This window comes from Lolium rigidum, chromosome 4 (assembly GCF_022539505.1).
Source record: "Lolium rigidum isolate FL_2022 chromosome 4, APGP_CSIRO_Lrig_0.1, whole genome shotgun sequence".
NCBI classification, from domain to species: domain Eukaryota; kingdom Viridiplantae; phylum Streptophyta; class Magnoliopsida; order Poales; family Poaceae; genus Lolium; species Lolium rigidum.
The window spans coordinates 190,992,147-191,010,827 of NC_061511.1; the positions used below are offsets into that span (position 1 = coordinate 190,992,147).

Consider the following 18,681-nt stretch of genomic DNA (forward strand, 5'->3'; position numbering starts at 1 on the left):
AGTAAAATTGATGGCTGTAATTCATCTAGGGGTACCATAAAAGAACCCAAAATTAATCTACATTTCATGTACTCGTATGTTCACTTTTAGCATACGGATATATAAATTAATGGTGCATAGTAATGTTTACTTCTACTACTATGTCGTCAAAGAGCATTGTCATGTTTATATGTCAAAAGAAAAAAATCAAAGCGTAGAGCAAATGTACAGGGCTTGGCACGAAGGGTTCTTTTAATGTAGATTAATTTTACAGGCGTCACATCAAGAGGCTCTCGTCTCCCACTTGCTTGATCAGACCTTGTCTCTGTCGTCTCGGAACCGCAGTCCAAATAACTTTCACTTCCACAAGGGCGGAGCCTATTTTACGATGGATCACCCTGTCGAATTGTCCTATAGGGACGATGAGGTTTCTAGCAAATGCATCACCAACACCACGACCAGTAAGATGGACCACCAATTTTCGACCAAAAGGGACAGCTACAACACGACGACTCAAGGGAACAAAACCACCGTCGACAATTGCTCCTCCTGACTCAACATCGGCTGCTCTTGAAGTAGTTTCATTGTTGTAAACACTGGTAGAAAAACAGGCTTCCGTCCAGCACCATAAGTCGCGAAGGTAAAGGAACCGCGACTAATGGGACCTTTAGTCGCGGTTCGGGTGGCGAACCGCGACCAAAGGCCTGGGCCCGTGGCGCACGGTGGCCAGCTGGTGCACGTGGGGGCTTTAGTCGCGGTTGGCCAGGCCAACCGCGACTAGAGTGTCCGAAGGCCTTTAGTCGCGGTTGGCCAGGCCAACCGGGACTAAAGCCCCTCCCCTATATATACCCATCCAGCAGCCAACACTTAGCCATTTGGAGCCATTCTCTTCACAAACTTCACAAGTGAGTGTTAGGTTTGCTTTTGGTTCCTCTTATGCACATAAGGTGTTTGATGAAATGCCCCAAGAGCATGAAACAAACATGATATGAAGTGTTGGAGCCACACTTGAGCTTTCTCATTTATTTTTTCCTCCTCGATCGCGGTTAGCAACTTGAACCTTTGATGTGTCATTGATAAAATATGCATGTGTGTGTAGTTCATTGTTTAATTTATATTGTTTGTAGCTAGTTAGTTTAACAAATGCATGATGGTTAATTATATATTTTATATTATAATAATGCAGATGAATCGGCAATGGATGTACGGTAACCGACTCTCCGGCGAGTTCAAGTACGGGTTTGAAAGATTTCCTCGTAGTGGCTAATGCGAACAAGCGTGGGGGTTTTGTTATCTCGTCCATGTGTTAACCGTAAGAATCGGAAGGGTTACTCTTCCTCAAGAGATGTTCACATGCACCTGCTTCGGCACGGTTTCATGCCAAGCTATAATTGTTGGACCAAGCATGGAGAAAGAGGGGTTATAATGGAAGAAGATGAAGAAGGGGATGATTTCATCGATGAAAGCTATCTTGCTCATTTCGGTGATACTTTCATGGAGGATGCCGAAGGTGAAGGGGAAGGTGAAGGGGAAGGTGAAGAAGAGGCACGTGATGATCCCGTTGATGATCTTGTCGGACCATTGCCGATGCACGGAGACGCCGCGAAACCGAAAAGGAGAGGGAGAATTTGGATCGCATGTTAGAGGATCACAGAAGGCGCCGTACCCCGGATGCGATGATGGTCCGAAAAAGCTGGGCTGCACACCGGATTTGCTGAAATAGAAGGCACAGCAGGTGTAGCCGACTCGGCATTTGAAAACTTGCTGAAAATGTTGAAGAATATGTTTCCAAAGAATAACGAGTTGCCCGCCAGTACGTACGAAGCAAAGAAGGTTGTCTCGCCCTCTAGGTTTAGAGGTTCTGAAGATACATGCATGCATCAACGATCGCATCCTCTACCGCGGTGAATACGAGAATTTGAATGAATGCCCGGTATGCACCGCATTGCGTTATAAGATCGAGGCGATAACCCCGGTGACGATGTTGAGGGCCGAAACCCGGAAGAGGGTTCCCGCGAAGGTGATGTGGTATGCTCCTATAATACCACGGTTGAAACGTCCTGTTCGAGAACAAAGAGCATGCCAAGTTGTTGCGATGGCACAAAGAGGACCGTAAGTCGGACGGGGAGTTGAGACACCCCGCAGATGGAACGCAATGGAGAAAGATCGACAGAGAGTTCAAAGATTTTGTAGCCGACGCAAGGAACATAAGATTTGGTCTAAGTACGGATGGCATGAATCCTTTTGGCGAGCGAGCTCCAGCCATAGCACCTGGCCCGTGACTCTATGCATCTACAACCTTCCTCCTTGGTTGTGCATGAAGCGGAAGTTCATTATGATGCCGTTGCTCATCCAAGGTCCGAAGCAACCCGGCAACGACATCGATGTGTACCTAAGGCCATTAGTTGATGAACTTTTACAGCTGTGGGGCAGACCTGGTGTCCGTGTGTGGGATGAGCACAAAGAAGAGGAATTTGACCTACGAGCGTTGCTTTTCGTAACCATCAACGATTGGCCTGCTCTTAGTAACCTTTCGGGACTCGTCAAATAAGGGATACAATGCATGCACGCACCGCTTACATGAGACCGAAAGTGTACATTTGCCAAATTGTAAGAAGAACGTGTACCTTGGGCATCGTCGATTTCTTCCGAAAGGTCATCCGAAGAAGAAAGAAAGGCAAGCATTACAACGGCAAGGCAGATCACCGGCCGAAGCCTCGCGGAACACACTCGGTGCTCGAGGTATTTGATATGGTCAAGGATTTGAAAGTCATATTTGGAAAGGGTCCCGGCGGACAATCAGTTCCGAAGGGAGCTGACGGGCACGCAGCCATGTGGAAGAAGAAATCTATATTCTGGGAGCTAGAATATTGGAAAGTCCTAGAAGTCCGCTCTGCAATCGACGTGATGCACGTTACGAAGAATATTTGCGTGAACCTCCTAAGCTTCTTGGGCGTGTATGGGAAGTCAAATGATACAAAGGAAGCACGGCAGGACCGAAGCAAAGTTTGAAAGACCCCGATGACCTCGCATCCGGAACGGTTTCAAGGTCGTGCCGCCTACGCTCCGACCAAAGAAGAGAAGGTCATCTTTTTGAATGCCCGAGCAAGTATGAAGGTCCCGTCTCGGATTCTCGTCCAATATAAAGGGAATAATAAACATGGCGGAGAAAAAGTTCCAAAACTCGAAGTCTCACGAGTGCCACGTGATTATGACGCAATTGCTTCCGATTGCTTTGAGGGCTCCTGCCGGAAAATGTTCGAGTAGCCATTGTGAAGCTATGTGCATTCCTCAATGCAATCTCTCGTAAGGTAATCAATCCAGAAGTTCTACCACGGTTACGTAACGATGTGATCCAATGTCTTGTCAGCTTCGAGTTGGTGTTCCCGCCATCCTTCTTCAATATTATGACGCACCTCCTGGTTCACCTAGTCGATGAGATTTCCATTCTCGGTCCCGTATTTCTACACAATATGTTCCCCTTCGAGAGGTTCATGGGAATATTAAAGAAATATGTTCGTAACCGTGCTAGGCCAGTAAGGAAGCATCGCCAAGGGCTATGGAAATGAGGAGGTAATTGAGTTTTGTGTTGACTTTGTTCCCGACCTTAAGCCGATTGGTCTTCCTCGATCGCGGCACGAGGGGAGACTAAGTGGAAAAGGCACGATCGGAAGGAAATCAACGATATGTATGGACGGCCATTCTCTCGACCGAAGCACACCACACGCTTCCGACCAATTCCAGCTTGGTGGCTCCGTACTTTGAGAAACACAAGAATATTTTACGCTCGGACAACCCCGGGAAGCCCGAATCCCGGATTAGGAAGGCCCACATGGAGACTTTCGGCAGCTTGGTTGAGAAAACATTTAATGAATGACGAACATGTTGTAGATCAGTTGTACATGTTGGCCAAGACACTATCTTCGACTATAACGACTTTCCAAGGGTACGAGATAAATGGGAATACATTTTACACGATCGCCCAAGATAAAAAGAGCACCAACCAAAACAGTGGTGTCCGCTTTGATGCAGACAACCGAGAATGGGCAAAAGGTCACATATTATGGTTACATAGAGGAGATATGGGAACTTGACTATGGACCCTCCTTTAGGGTCCCTTTGTTCCGGTGCAAATGGTTCAAGCTAACAGGAGGTGGGGTAAAGGTGGATCAGCAATACGGAATGACAATGGTGGATTTCAACAATCTTGGTTACCTTGACGAACCATTCGTCCTAGCGAAAGATGTCGCTCAGGTTTTCTATGTGAAGGACATGAGTAGCAAACCGAGGAAACGGAAAGATAAGAAAACGATCAGTACATCATGCGATGATCCAAAGCGCCACATTGTTCTTTCAGGGAAAAGAAACATCGTGGGAGTGGAGGACAAGACGGACATGTCGAAGATCATAATATGTTTGCTGAAATTCCGCCCTTCAAAGTGAACACCGACCCAAGCATTAAGTTAAATGATGAGGATGCTCCATGGATACGCACAATCGTAAGCAAGCAGGGACACAAGGAAAGAAATGATGTGTAATAATTTATTGTACCAAACTTTGTTAAATGGATCATGTGAATTATATTACCCGTGATGTGTTTGGTGTCCATTTTCGAATGATTCAATTGACTCGAGATAGCACTCGATGATACATGAAATTTGGAGTGACTAAGTCATACTCCTGCATACATGAAATTTGGAGTGATTTAGTCATACTCCTGCCTAGGCGTGTAATATGCATACTCGTAGTCTTCATAGCCGCCGTCGTTGTACCTGGTAGTCGTCGCCTTCTAAGTTGCCGCCGTCGTCGTCGCCGCCGTCGCCGCTCGTCGCCGGGCGGCGCTCGTGGCTCGAACCGAGGGTAGCGCAGGCGGGGGATATCGCCGGCCGTGATGTAGTCCATGACGCTCCGCGAGTCCGGCCGTACCACCATAGCCGACGGCCGGCCTCGTGGAAGTTTCCAGGAGGCGGACCGTCCTCCTCATACTCGGCGAGCGCCCTCTCACGCCGATTGATGAAGAAGGCGTCCCAAGTATGCTGGTTATCGGGATGCCAGCGGGGATTCATCCGCTGCTCCGGCGTGAGGTCGAGGTAGTAGTGGTTTGTGATGGCCGCCCGGCGCGCAATACCCTGAGGGACGGGAGGGACCGGCACGCCGCCGGCGCTTAGGCTCCAGCCGGCGGGGACGCGGTAGCCCGGTGGGCAAGGGTAGTTCGAGGCGCAAAGCTTCTCCACCTGCTGGTAGGTTAGAGTGGGTGCGGTGGAAGCCATGAGAGAGTGATGAGAGATTGTAGAGATGTGATAATGTCGGCTAAGCCGGGCTACATATATGTAGTGACAAATGGCGGAAAAAATGGGAGCGGGAAGACAGGAGGCGGGAAGAAAGAGGCGGGAAGAAAGAGGCGGGAAGAAAGTGGCGGGAAGAAATTGGCGGGAAGAAAGTGGCGGGAAGAAGAAGGCGGGAAGAGGGGGTCGGCGGAGACAGAGGCGGGAAGACAAGAAAGAAATGGCGGGAAGAGGGGGTCGGCGGAAAGACAGAGGCGGGAAGAGGGGGCCAAGGAGAAGACAGAGGCGGCCGGGAAGAAATTTTGAATTGAATTAGTTTTATTTTTATGAATTTTTTGATAATTTGTATTTTTAAAATTTAGACATGAATTTGTTTTATTTTTCTGAATTTTTTGATATATTATTTGTATTTTTAAGATTTTGAATTGAATTAGTTTTATTTTTATGAATTTTTTGATATATTATTTGTATTTTAAACATTTTGAAATGAATTAGTTTTATTTTTCTTAATTTTTTGATATATTATTTGTATTTTTAACATATTGAAATGAATTAGTTTTATTTTTCTGATTTTTTTGATATATAATTTGAATTTTTAATATTTTGAATTGAATTAGTTTTATTTTTCTGAATTTTTTGATATATTATTTGTATTTTTTACATTTAGACATGAATTAGTTTTATTTTTCACATTTAGAAAATGAAATAATTTTGAAAAAGGCCTTTAGTCGCGGTTGGCCAGGCCAACCGCGACTAAAGCCTTTTTCCGCGGGAACCGCAAATGTGGGGCGAAAATAGGCTTTAGTCGCGGTTGGGGTCACCAACCGCGACTAAAGGCTACTTCTTAGTCGCGGTTGGTGACCCCAACCGCGACTAAAGCCCTCTGGCTATAAATATCGCGCGGAACGGCCGCGCCCGCGCCGCTTCTTCCTCCGCGCGCCTCGCCTCTCTCGCGCGCGACGCCGTCGGCTGCACGTCGCCGCCCTCGCTCGCCGCCGACCGTCGCCGCCCTCGCCCGCCAACGCCCGCCGCCGCCCGCCGCCAACGTCGTCCTCCGCGCCCGCCGTCGCCCGCCGTAAGTCCATCGACGCGCCGCCGCCGCGCCCTTATACTGTCGCGCGCGCCGGCCGGTTATGTCGCGCGCGCCGCCGCCTCCCTCGCCGACCGACGCCCGCCGCCACCCGCCGTCGCCCCGGCCCCTGGCAGAGAGAGAGAGATCGATCGAGGGAGAGGAGAGAAAGTGCCGGGGGCACCGGCCCCTGGCCGGTTTTTCTTTTTTTTAAAAAAAAAATCGTTTAATTTGTAACTTAATTTAAATTGTAACGTACGTACGTGTATATGTGAAGAAACTAAACAAACTTAATTAGTTACAAATTCAAAAAACAAAACTAAAAACTTAATTAAATTGTTTTTAAAGAAGTTAAAAAAATTGACTTAAAAATTTAACTAATTAAAGTGTAAATTTAATTAACTCGCCGTTGCCGCACGTACTCAACCTCGCCATCAGCGCCTTCTCTCCATCGTCGCCGCCCTCTCGTCGCGCCCGTCCCATACGTCGGCCCGTCGTCGCCGCCCCACCCACACCGTGTGTGTCGACGCGCCCGTACGTCCCCATCGTCATCGCCGGCGCCCGATCGCATGCAGTGAGAGAGAGGAGAGGGAGAGAGCGCAGAACTAAAATTTGACTTTACCACCGCGCGTATACGGAGGGGGCAGCGAGCCCCTCGTCGCCCCCTCCGTATACGCGCGTATATTTTTTGGATCGAGATCGAGGGGGCGGCGAGGGTTATGTGTACGTGTTGTCCTCGGCACCGCCACCGCCCTTTCGCCACCGCCACCACCCTTTCGCCACCGCCACCGCCCCCTTCTTCACTTAATTAATTTGTTTTGACTACATGTTTTCAGGACCGACATATGGCGGACGATAGAGCTGACCCGATTATGGACAACTATGATCCGGACGCCGAAGAACATATCTTCGGCATCATAAAAGGCGATGTTCTATATGTGCCGACCGGACAAGAAGAAGATGATATCTCTTCTTATCCGAACCTTGAGGGTGAAGATGAAGGGCATGGTCAGCAAGATGGTGCCGAAGAAACGTCGATAAACGACGATCTTCAATTGGAAGTAGCAACCACCTCCGGCGCCGAGGTATATATGTATACATTGAGCCTATGGTGATACAAACTAACTGATTTGAATAAATATGTGTGTACTAACGCGCGCGCCTCTCTTTCTTATTTTAGCCCTCGGCAGGATCGTCGAAACAATCGAGTACGTCGTCGTCAAAGCGTGGCGCAACCAAGACGATGAAAGCAGGAGAAACATGCACCATCGATGTTGTCGAGGAAGCAACCGGCAGGCCGCTGGAGCCCAGCAAGAACGCCACCAAGTTTATCAGCCAATGCGGAGCCGTTGTTAGAGATAACGTCTCGATCACCGTCCAGGAGTGGAATGAGCCAAAGAAGGCACATGTTGGTTTCACTTTTGTCGATAAGAGAACAAAAAAAGATTGCTTCAAAAAGCTTATGGAACATTTCGTTCTACCTCCGGAATACCGCAAATACGATGAGGAGGGTAACAAGATTGCGGAAAACAAGGAGAGGTGCAAGCTAGTCAAACAGTTCGCTCTTTCTAAGATGTCCAACGCATTCCGGAAATACAAGCAAAATCTAGCCCATGACTTTGTCAAGCAGGGCAAGACTCCGGATTTCAAAGGACAATATGAGAAACTGCAACATGATTGGCCAGAATTTGTGAAGCAAAAGAAATCGGAGCAGCTTCCTTGAAATATCGAAAAAAATAAGGATAATGCGGCCAAGAAGGAGTACAATCATAAAATGGGGCCAGGAGGGTATCGCTTTTGGCAGCCTAGGTGGGAGAAGATGGAGAACGAGCCGAGGGCGCGAGGAATCCGTCCAGTGCACGGAGGGATGGGACCCAAGGGCCAAAAGCTGGTGGTACGGGCATGGGGGATCGCCGAACCCGGAGACAGGGGAGTGTGTTTACCAGGGCAAAATAATTACACCCACCCAAAAGCTTATTGAGGCAATGAGGGATGCTCAAGAGGGGAGGATCAAGTTCAACAGAGAGAACGACGCCCTGACAAAAGCCCTCGGGAATCCTGAACACGGAGGACGTGTACGAGGCATGGGGCCCATTCCGTGGAAAATAGGGTTCCCCGTAACGATGACCCGTACGGTTACGTAAGCCGTAAGAGAAAGATGGATCGGGAAGCAGATGTTGTGGCGCGGTTGGCATCGGAAATGGATGTCATGAAGAAAACCGTGAGTGTACTAGTAGCCGAAAGAGATGCAGCTCGGGCGCAGCATGAAGATCATCCATTGGATCTCGGAAGCGGCCGTAAGCGGAGAAGCAGCGTGGCTTCCACGGAGGCCCCATCGGCCGGTGCACCGACGATCGAAATTACCGCACCGGAGCCTCCGGTGGTCGAAATTACTGCACCGGAGCCTCCTCGCTACCCCGTGGACGATATAAAGGAGATGAAAGCATGTCATCTGTATTATCCTATCGGGAACATGTCCATGAAGGTAGCCATCGGAAGTGCTTTACCACCTGGAGCACTCCACCACAACAACCCCATTCAAGATGGCTATGCTCGTGTCACGGTGGAGGACATAGTCCAAGGGTTTGAGGACCTCGGACATTGACATTGCTACACCCGAAGGGGCGACAAGACTTGGAGATGTCAAGCGCCGGCTCATTCTATGGCGTAAGAAGTTTATCAAGTTTCCAGTGCGAGGCGCCAACAAGTCCACCCCCCTACGGTGGTGGTGGTGGCGGCGGTGGCGGTGGTGGTGGTGGTGGTGGTGCTTCACCTACACCTCCTTCACGAGGGCCGACGCCGCCCCCCAATTCACCTCCGGCGGGTAAGCAGCCGCCGCCCCCTAGTCCGCCCCGGCGGGTGCGTACGCCGCCCCCAATCCACCTCCGGCGAAGAAGCAGAATCAGCAGTCCTGGATTATTAACCCGGACCCTTACGTACCTAAGAAAACAAAGGTACCGGAGGTATCACTGAAGCCTCTCCCCACGAGGCCTTGGGAATGTAGTGCCGAGGAAGTCGAGGCGGGCGCGGCCGCTGATTTAGAGAAATGGAAGGCGAGCTGCAAGAAGAAAAGAGAGCCCGAGCCCAAGCCAGCATTTTCTCGATGAGCAAAAGAAGTGGGCTAAGTCATTTTTGAACACACCGTCCCAAGCCGCAAAGAATCCGCTCGACGACTATGCACGTGAACTAAAGAATCGTGCACGCATATTCAAGGAGAAGAAAGAGGAGGCCGATAAAGCGGAATTACAAAGTGCACAAAGCGGGAAACGAGTTGTTGCCCAGCTCGGGGAACAAAGTAAACAATCGATTGCCCCGCTTATAGTGACAGCCGCAGGTCCGGATGCCCCCGAAATCATAGAAGCTGCGGCAGCACAGGGATTGACTGTAACGAGTGCCGCAGAACAAGCGGCCAACTTAGGTATTACTCTTCGTGAACTGCTAGGCCTTGATGAGGCGCCAATGCAGGAGGTAGTACTTACATATGTGAAGAATGGGCCTCTCGTCGAGCCTCGCGCAGGAAGAGGATCTACCTCCACAAATGAGAGGTCTCGCTGAAATGGTACAAGGGTTACATAAAAAATAAAAACGCCAAAGAATATATTTTTGCGGAAGTTGGATATGAGCATCACTTCAAACAATACTCTGTACAAATTCATCTGAGTGAATTGTTCCAGCTTTTCAATCTGCGCGAGCTCGACAAATCTATCATCAGCTTGCTACGTTCGTAAGTGATTTATTTCTACCCCATCTCGTTCATATTGCCTCGCACAATATATATGTCCTAACTATATTGTTGTGTCTCGCTATTATATATGCAGATTGAAGATTAAGGAATGCAGAGTAAGGAACATCCATGATGTTGGGTTCATTGACCCACACATCGTTAATGGATATACGTTACAAAGCATCACCCCACCGACGTGGAGGCAGACTCGTGGCAGTTTCTTACAAAGCAGCAACTCAAAAGTGATATTCTATTTCCTTACCATTTTGGGTGAGTGTTTATGTCTTGAGCACATTCTCTTTTGTTTACTCCATGCATGGTATGTGGCCGGCTAATCGATGAGTTATGCATGACGTACTGTGCATGTATTTTGTCCGCAGGTTCCACCGGATTCTGCTAGTAATTAAAATTGACAAATCAGAATGTCTCATCCACGACTCTCTGAATATGGATGCGGCGACTTGGGCCGACATGAGAAAAATGATTCAAAAGTAATTGTTTTCATTCATTTGCGCTCTATATCGATCGGCCTATTTCGTTCATTTCCTAATTAAGCTTCAAGTAATTAACTAATAACTCTCTTGTTCATTTAATTTTCTTTGCCTCGTAGGGTTTGGAGACGGTTCTCAGATACAAAGGTCGGTGAATTCAAAAAAGAGCTACATTTCATGAGGTCAAAGGCTAAGAATGGTGGCGATATTCAGCCACCGGGGACCAATCTATGTGGATACTATGTTCGTGAGATGATCCGGAGATACACCTCTCGAGCGCGTTCCGAGTGATACCAATGCTCGTAGGAATAACCTCCGGATGATGCTTAGTCCGAAGCTCGCTTCCGACCACTTCAAGAGGAACTAGCTGGATGGTTCAGGAGGGAAGTCCTCGATCCTAAAGGAGAACACCATTACGAGGACGTAGAACTATACATGCATTAAATTATGTATGGAAACTTGTTCAAACTTGTATATGGTCATCCGATGATATTGAATATATATTGTATATTCCTCTTGAATTCTTTTTGGTTCTAATTTCAAATTTGTTTGAAATTGTACATTCATATGCATGCATGTATGTAGTACCGTAGAATATGTGAAACTCCTTCAAAATTACAATAAAGCACAAAAGAAATAAAACAATACAAATTAAACGTAAAACAGGTTTAGGGGGGGGCAGGTTTAGGGGGCCTAAAACCCTAAACCTGCGGCGGCCTTTAGTCGCGGTCGCCCAGAAGAACCGCGACTAAAGGGCCTCCGCCCCGACGGTCGCCTGGCGCCCACGTGGACGGGCCTTTAGTCGCGGTTCGTAAGCAACCGCGACTAAGGGGGGGGGGGGCCTTTAGTCGCGCTACTTTGGTCGCGGTTGCGCAACCGCGACTAATGGCAGTTGCGAACCGCGACCAAAAGCCCTTTTTCCACCAGTGAAAGAATCATATTATACTCAAAATTTCCGGTAGTCCATGCTTTGACTCTCGAGATATTACACGGCCCTTTCAAGATATTGACTTGAATTGTAGCTTCAACTGGGCGTACAACATATGCACATGCTATTTCCACTCTACTGAGGTAACTCTTTAGATCTACGGCCATGGTTTGCCTGTCATGAGGAAGCCGGACCCTGTTGAAGACGATCACACCTTTGCTGAAATCTTCAATCTCACCACCGTCGTGAACTATCTTTAAATCGATCTCGAAGTAAATTCTATCCGCCGGAACAAGCCCTCGGCATGGATCCATCAAAGCTAGCATGCCATCCGTCGATGTGATGAGTTGGGGATCATCCTTTCCACGCCGAAATAGATAAACACACCTATAGTCAACCTGGTCCCTTGCAACGACGGTACCGTAGACTTTGACCGGTAGGCCAACATCCGATTCGCGTACTTTCAAGGAAACAACATTTACGCATGATTCCATGGTTGAATCCTGCATTTTCTGTGAAGGTATGGTATGAAGCGGTGGGCCACGGAAAAAATCAGACTCTTTGTCGAGGTCGAAGAAGGCGAGGTTGTATGCGTCGAATCGGGTACGTACGTGGGCCTTGACCTTAGGGTCGTATGCCGTGAACTCCTGGCATCGAACTATGTCGAGAGCGTGCAACGCCTTTTCCTCCAATTCGAGCTGATCTTGGGATTGCTTTGCTAGTGTTTGTTCGTCTGGTTCCGGAAGAGGGAAGACGCTCTTGATGTTGAAGATACCGCAGATTTCACGTGGCGATTTATCCTTTATCTTGTCGGCGATAGCGTGGCAGGCAAGGTCAACCAGCCCTCTGAGTTGAAGGTATTCTGAAGCCAGCATGAGGTCGAAGAGGGTTTCGTGGTCGAAACCAGCGACGAAACTTGCGTCCCAGCCCCTCAAGGCGTCATGGGATCCGGAGAAGGAGGTGTGCATCTTGGAGAAGTCGATGACCTTGGAGAGGGTGTCGGCTCGGACGGAGACGCGGACGAGGCGGCACTTGGTTTCGCCGCCGTCGTCGGAGGGGACGATGCGGCTATCGGAGTCGTATTTGCTCATGACGTAGACGGTCGTGCCGCAGCTGATCGCCTCCGCCTCCGACAGCAGGAACTCCACGCCGTCCTCGCTCCTCAACATCACCATCCTCTTTTCCTGAAACCCCTCCGCCGCCATGGCTCCTCTGCTCGCCCGATTCGGCAGTTGCTCTAAGCGTTAAGTTGTGGGTTATATATATAATCCAGGTACATATATATGGTGGTGATTTAGCACTCGGGTCAGGCTTTCACGTTTCTCTCGGAAGTATACGTCGGTCACTCGGTCTCCGGGGGAAATACGTTTGCCATCGGTGGAGCCCACTTCGTCCCTGGAGGCCTGGACACGGTCCTGCAAATCCACCGTATCCCCACAGCGATCGCGGAATCCAAAGGGGAATTCTTCATCCTCCCCCGACGCAGGCGCCCCCAGCTTCGCAGCAGCGCGAGGTCCTTCCGCTGACTGCTGCGCCATCGCGTGCCTGGAGGCCTGTACACGGTCCTGCAAATCCACCGCCTGCATCCGGAGCGGAATCCGGGTCTCCCTATATCCTCGCATCCCCACAGAGATCGCGGAATCCAAACGGGAGTTCTTCATCCTTCGCAGCAGCGCGAGGTCCTTCCCGCTGGTTTACTTAGGATGGCGACGTGCGAGAGCCCGCAAGTAAACACTTGCACGATGGACGCTCCTCCGGCGGCGACCGACTGGACGCTCCCGTCGGATCTCCTGCTGGAGATCGCCGCGCGTTCTGACATCTCCACCGTCGTCGCCTTCATGGCTGCCTGCAAGCTCCTACGCGGCGACATCCTCAGCCCCTCCTTCATCCGCCGCATCACCCAACGAGGAGACATCGTGCCCCCGTGCATCCTCGCCTACCTCCACACCCACGACGACATGGACGATCCGCCGGCGCCCCTCTCTTTGGTCCACCCGGCCAAGCCCGCAGCCTCGGACATTCTGAACCACCATATATCCCCTTCCGTGTCGCGCTTAGCGGATGATCTCCTCGCCGAGCACGTTCCCGTGACCTCCCGCGGTGGCCTCGTCCTCTTCCGACGCCGCCGCTTCAGCAACAAGCTCTCAAACTTGTGCCTGTACGACATATTCAACGGCCACCGCATCTTCTTCACTTACCCACCGGGCGTCATCCCGAGCAGCACATGGTTAACTAGGTACGTCTTGCTCACCGCTGAAGATGGCATCGATACCTCCTACTTGATATTCGCCCTCCATCGTGCCAACGTACCCGGCCAAAGACATAGAAGTATCATGGAAATCCACACCGCAACTCCACTAAGCAGAACCTGGGCACCTGTTATCACAAGCCACACCAATAGGGAATTCTTTACACAGCATTGGCCAGCAAGGCATGAAAAAATTGTTGTTCTCGATGGCGGTGTCATTCACTGGGTAGTGCACAAATATGGTGAGATCGCTTTCTACAATGTCTACACAAGGGAGCATGGGACGATAAAGCTCCCCGGCCCCATCATCGACTTCAATGGAAACCTCCACTTTGGGTCATACTACTCACATGATGGGAAGAAGCTACTAAGGTTGTTCACCTATATATATAACAGGTCTGAGATAGCAGTGTGGGATCAGCTCCCAAATGGGGATTGGGCGTCAGAGGCTGTTACGATTGATATAGAGGAGAAGCTACAGGTTCCCAACGGCCAGCCTTACCAGGATATGTTTTTTGAGTTCAAGTGCTCTAGCGAAAAGAACAACATTGTGTTGTTTCATACACGTACTCTGTTCATCATCCTTGATTTGGATACGAAAGTGATGTATGACGAAAAACATTACCCAACTTCCTCGTCCATGCTCATGGAGATCGATCTGTCGTCTCGGCTACGAGCCATGAAAGTCTATCATCCCTAGATAGCTACGGTATATCCGGGCTACCACTCTTACTAAGATTTACATGTTTACCACCTTATATGGAATGCAACTATGGAATTTCTCTTGGACTATGTTTCTTTATACGAGTGTATGTTTCTTGGTTTGGCACCACTTATTTTGTAGTTGTGTTGATTAAATTCATCGCATAGTTAATTAATCGGTTGCAAGTGCATATAGATTTTACTTTATAGCTGCAGAGATACATAAATAGATAGTCCATATATATGTTTTGTGTCTAAAGTGGTTGTCGCATCATGAGAGTTGTTTCTCCTTGTATCTTCTAAACCAAGAACCGGAGGGGCCTGAGGTGGATGAAAATTTAAAGAGCTATATGTGAAGTTAAGTGATGCAAAAGGCCATTAAGACGAAATATACATGGTAGTATGGATTTATCTACACATAAAATTACATCTAGATACAGCTAGATACATCAGATAATTACGTATAAATACACCCGCATCTAGATAAGGCTATGACACTTGTTTTGAGATGGAAGAAATATACATTTTATCTTCAGCCAAAGCATGTTTGCTACCAAAGCAGGTGCATTTTGCAAAGTGGCAAAAAAGAATGGGGACTATGCGTAGCAGTTGATCCTTCACGCCGTATAACACTGAAGCAACAGTACATGATTTTGCATTCAGACGCGCGTGCAGATCGGCGGCCGGATCCCCACCTCCTCGATGCTTGGCGGAGCAGACGCGCGTGGGATGGGCGACGGCGGCGGCGGCCCTCCTCCCATCGGCTGTCCCCTGGCGGACCGGTCGGCGCGGGTGGGATGGGCGGCGCTGCGGTCTCCCTCTTCTCGTCGGCTTCCCGCAGCACTCCGGCAGGGGTTGGTGGTGGGCGGCGGCCAGACCCTCGGTCCGCGCCATGCCATCCACCCCCGCCTCTCGTTGGTGCGTGGAGGCGATCTCGGGCATCTTCCGCGACACGAGGGCGCCCGGGGCAGCAGCCTTGGGTTTGACGGAGGAGGTGGCCTCTTCTTCGCCGGAGAGGGTCGGCCTGCGGTTGGTGGTGGTGGATTTTTGATCTATCATCGCTAGCCGGCGGTGAGATGGAGGTGCATGGAAGCCGGCGATGGTGTCGCCGGTGGAGGGTTGGGTTGGCCAGCCCGGGATGGTCGCCGATGTGGGGGTCCGGCCTGAATAAAGGCGGCGGTCCTAGGGCCTCTCTTGCGTGAAGAGGAGGACCTACCGGAGGCCTGGACTCGTGATCTAGCTGGAGGGTTGAGTTCCGGAAGGCTCCGCCGGCGAATGTAACAGTGCTTTGCCTAGAGTTTGCTGGATCAGAGGTATTCGGTCGTGCGCACCCATGCGTTTATTCCGACCGTTTGGTTCTGGAGGGAGCGGCGCGAAGCTCTTTTTCTGTGTTGACATCAAGTGACTATGGATCCTTGATGAAAGTCGAAGAAGAGAATTTCATGAAGGCCGGAGGGGAGGACTAGCTAAGGGAGGTTCAAGTCTCCGCGCTGTTGAGGGGCTTGCTTGGTGTCCGGGCTTCACAGCGAGCGGTATGAAAGTGGGGGCGACAACACATGTGAAGCGCGGAGTCCTACCTTTCGGGGTGAAAATCCAAGGTCCGGCCTTAACCGGTTGTGCCTGGCAGTGACCTTGGTGGAGGCATTGTTTTGAGAGTGGGGACTATCTTCAGGGTGAAAACCTAAGATCTTTGATCGGGCGACGACGGTGTTGGAGCGCTGTTCCCTTCTTGGAGGCGTCAGTTTTTGGAGAGTCTGCAATTCAGGTGTTGTCGTTGCTTAATCGATGGTACCTCGGAGGAGGGATCCTCACGAGGGGGAGAAGAAGTAGGGGCCATAGGGCGGAGTGTACACGGGACGGTGGTACGCGAGTTACCCAGCTTCGGAACACCTGCACGATGACAGGGGCCTACTCGCTGCTTGTCCGGAATTATCCGGGCGCTTTCGCGTTGTTACAATGAGTTGTGGTCGTGCCTCTAGGGCTCCCGGGATCCGGCTTATAAAGGCGCCCGGATCTAGGGTTTACATGGAGAGTCCTAGCCGGATTACGGATAGCCTAACTACGGTACAATATCTTGCCGTGCACGTCACGGATCCGCCTTCCATATACGTCGTATCGGATCCGGGTTCCTCATGGGCCTCCATGGATCCGGGTTACTCCTAATGTCGGTACGGATCCGGCTTACCGATTCTCGGGCTGGACTTCTTCCTTCATGATCAACGAGCAATCGGGCCGCCCGATGGGCCACATGCCTCATCACCATCTCGTGGGCCACCCGGGCTTGCCGGATCTAGGCACTGTCGATGGTACACCCATGAAGTATACCCACAACAGTAGCCCCCAGAGTTCTCCGAGTTTCACCTGCAGTTTCCGCCTTGCTGGTTCATCGCGATCTCCGGCAAACGTTGGTAACGCGGAGAAACTTGAAGAGCTCCGACTTCACATTTTCTTCTTTCCCCAACTTTTAGTTGGAAAATGCTCCCATCCTGCGGGACTTCATCCATCGACATTCCAAAGAACATTTCCGGGTTACTCCCTGCTCGCGAATGAGAACTAACTTATCCTCACGCAATCACCCGGAATCTTAAGAGACTCAAACGGTTCCGCCAATTCTGGCGCCATTTTCGCGCGATCTCTGCGGTAACTTATCTCTAGCCATTTTTACTGTTAGGGTTTGGGACACGTGTCGCGCATCCAACGGTGCGACGCTTGCGTTCCGACCACAGGATGCGGAGCACGAATCTTATCCCCTCAGCCTATAAATATCCGCCGTCGAGGCCCTTACCCTCATTCACCCCCTTCTCACCTCTCTGCCGAGCGCCGCCCGTGAGCTCTTCCTCCGCCGTGCCGGGACCTGCCGGAATAGTCGCCGGAGCATCACCGGAGCGAGTCCACCACCGCAGTGTTCTTCGTGTTCTTAACTCCGGCGAGCCACCGCGCGGAAAACTCATCGCCGGCGACTCCGACCACCGCATTCGCCATTACAGTAAGTCTTCGAGCTTCATCTTCGCGCCGTAGTTGGTAGGGGTGAACTTGGGGAAGACAATGTGGGATCCGACTAAAGTAAGTTTCCGCCAAACCCTTTTTCTTCAGATGTCTTCAACGACTCCGCCTCCGACCTCGGAACCAATCATGGCGATCCCAATCTCCTCCGCCCCTCCTCCCTTCGTTCCAGTCAGGCTGGATCCTTCAAAGGATTCCGGCAAGGAGGCTGAGGGGACCTCTGTTCACCCGGAAAAAACCTCCGGGGCGGGTCAAACGGAGCACCAGGCGGAAGAGGTCACAAAGAAGTCGAAAGCTCGGAAGCGAGATTCTGAAGCTAAAGGAAAATGGTGGCCGTGTACCACCACCGAGATGGAGCTGAAGAACCTCGAGTCGGAGGGCTTTCTGCAACCCGGAAGCTGGAGGTCAGTTCCAAATGAACTTGCTCCGGCTCCGAGGGACGACGAGATGGTGCTGACGAAGGCACTGGTGGAGCGCGGATTTTCATTTCCGCCTTCGGACTTCTTCCTGGAGATTCTGAAGACGTATGGACTCCAACCCCACAACATATCTCCGAACAGCGTGCTCGCCATCAGCAACCACGTCGCCCTCTGCGAAGGCCATCTCCGGGTAACCCCTGAGATCTCTCTGTTCCAATACTTTTTCTCTGTCAAGAAGGAGAGGATCCGGCAATCCACCGAACTCGCTACATGCGGATCCATCACCTTTATGATCCGCCCGGGCCGCGTCTACCCCCCCACCGACCGCCACGAATCCGCGAGGTACTGGTCCGGGGGTTTCTTCTATCTGAAGGACGTCTCCGACCCCGCGAGTGAAAAGAAACTTCCGCCTTTTAAGAACGGCCCCGCCACCGAGCTTCCGTCATGGACGCACTGCCCCCACTTCTCCGACTCGCCTCAACTGACCCGCGCTGTCAGGCGGATCTGCAAGCTCACGGAGGAGGGGCTGACGGGAAAGGACTTAACCCTTTCCTGGTTTACTAAGCGGATCCAGCCGCTCCAGCAAAGGGACCGCCTGATGTTTGAATACACAGGGCGCGATGATCCAATGCGCGCCACCAAAGACAATCTCTCCGCCGACGCCATCGATAAGAGGATCCGGGTCCTCATCAAGATCTCACGTGATCTCCATGTTCACGTATGCAACAAAGACATCCACACGAATGGATCCGGAACCGCGGTACGTCGTCTTGACTTTGGTCTATTGTTTTTCTCCAAACTTTTTTTTCTGTGTTTAACTTTGTATTAGCTCG

At 50.6% G+C, this 18,681-nt stretch overlaps 1 pseudogene; it reads right to left on the reverse strand.

Moving 5' to 3' along the window:
- Positions 1–256: 256 nt before the first annotated feature.
- On the reverse strand, positions 257–12,681 carry LOC124647956 (annotated as a pseudogene).
- Between the last annotated feature and the right edge of the window lie 6,000 nt (positions 12,682–18,681).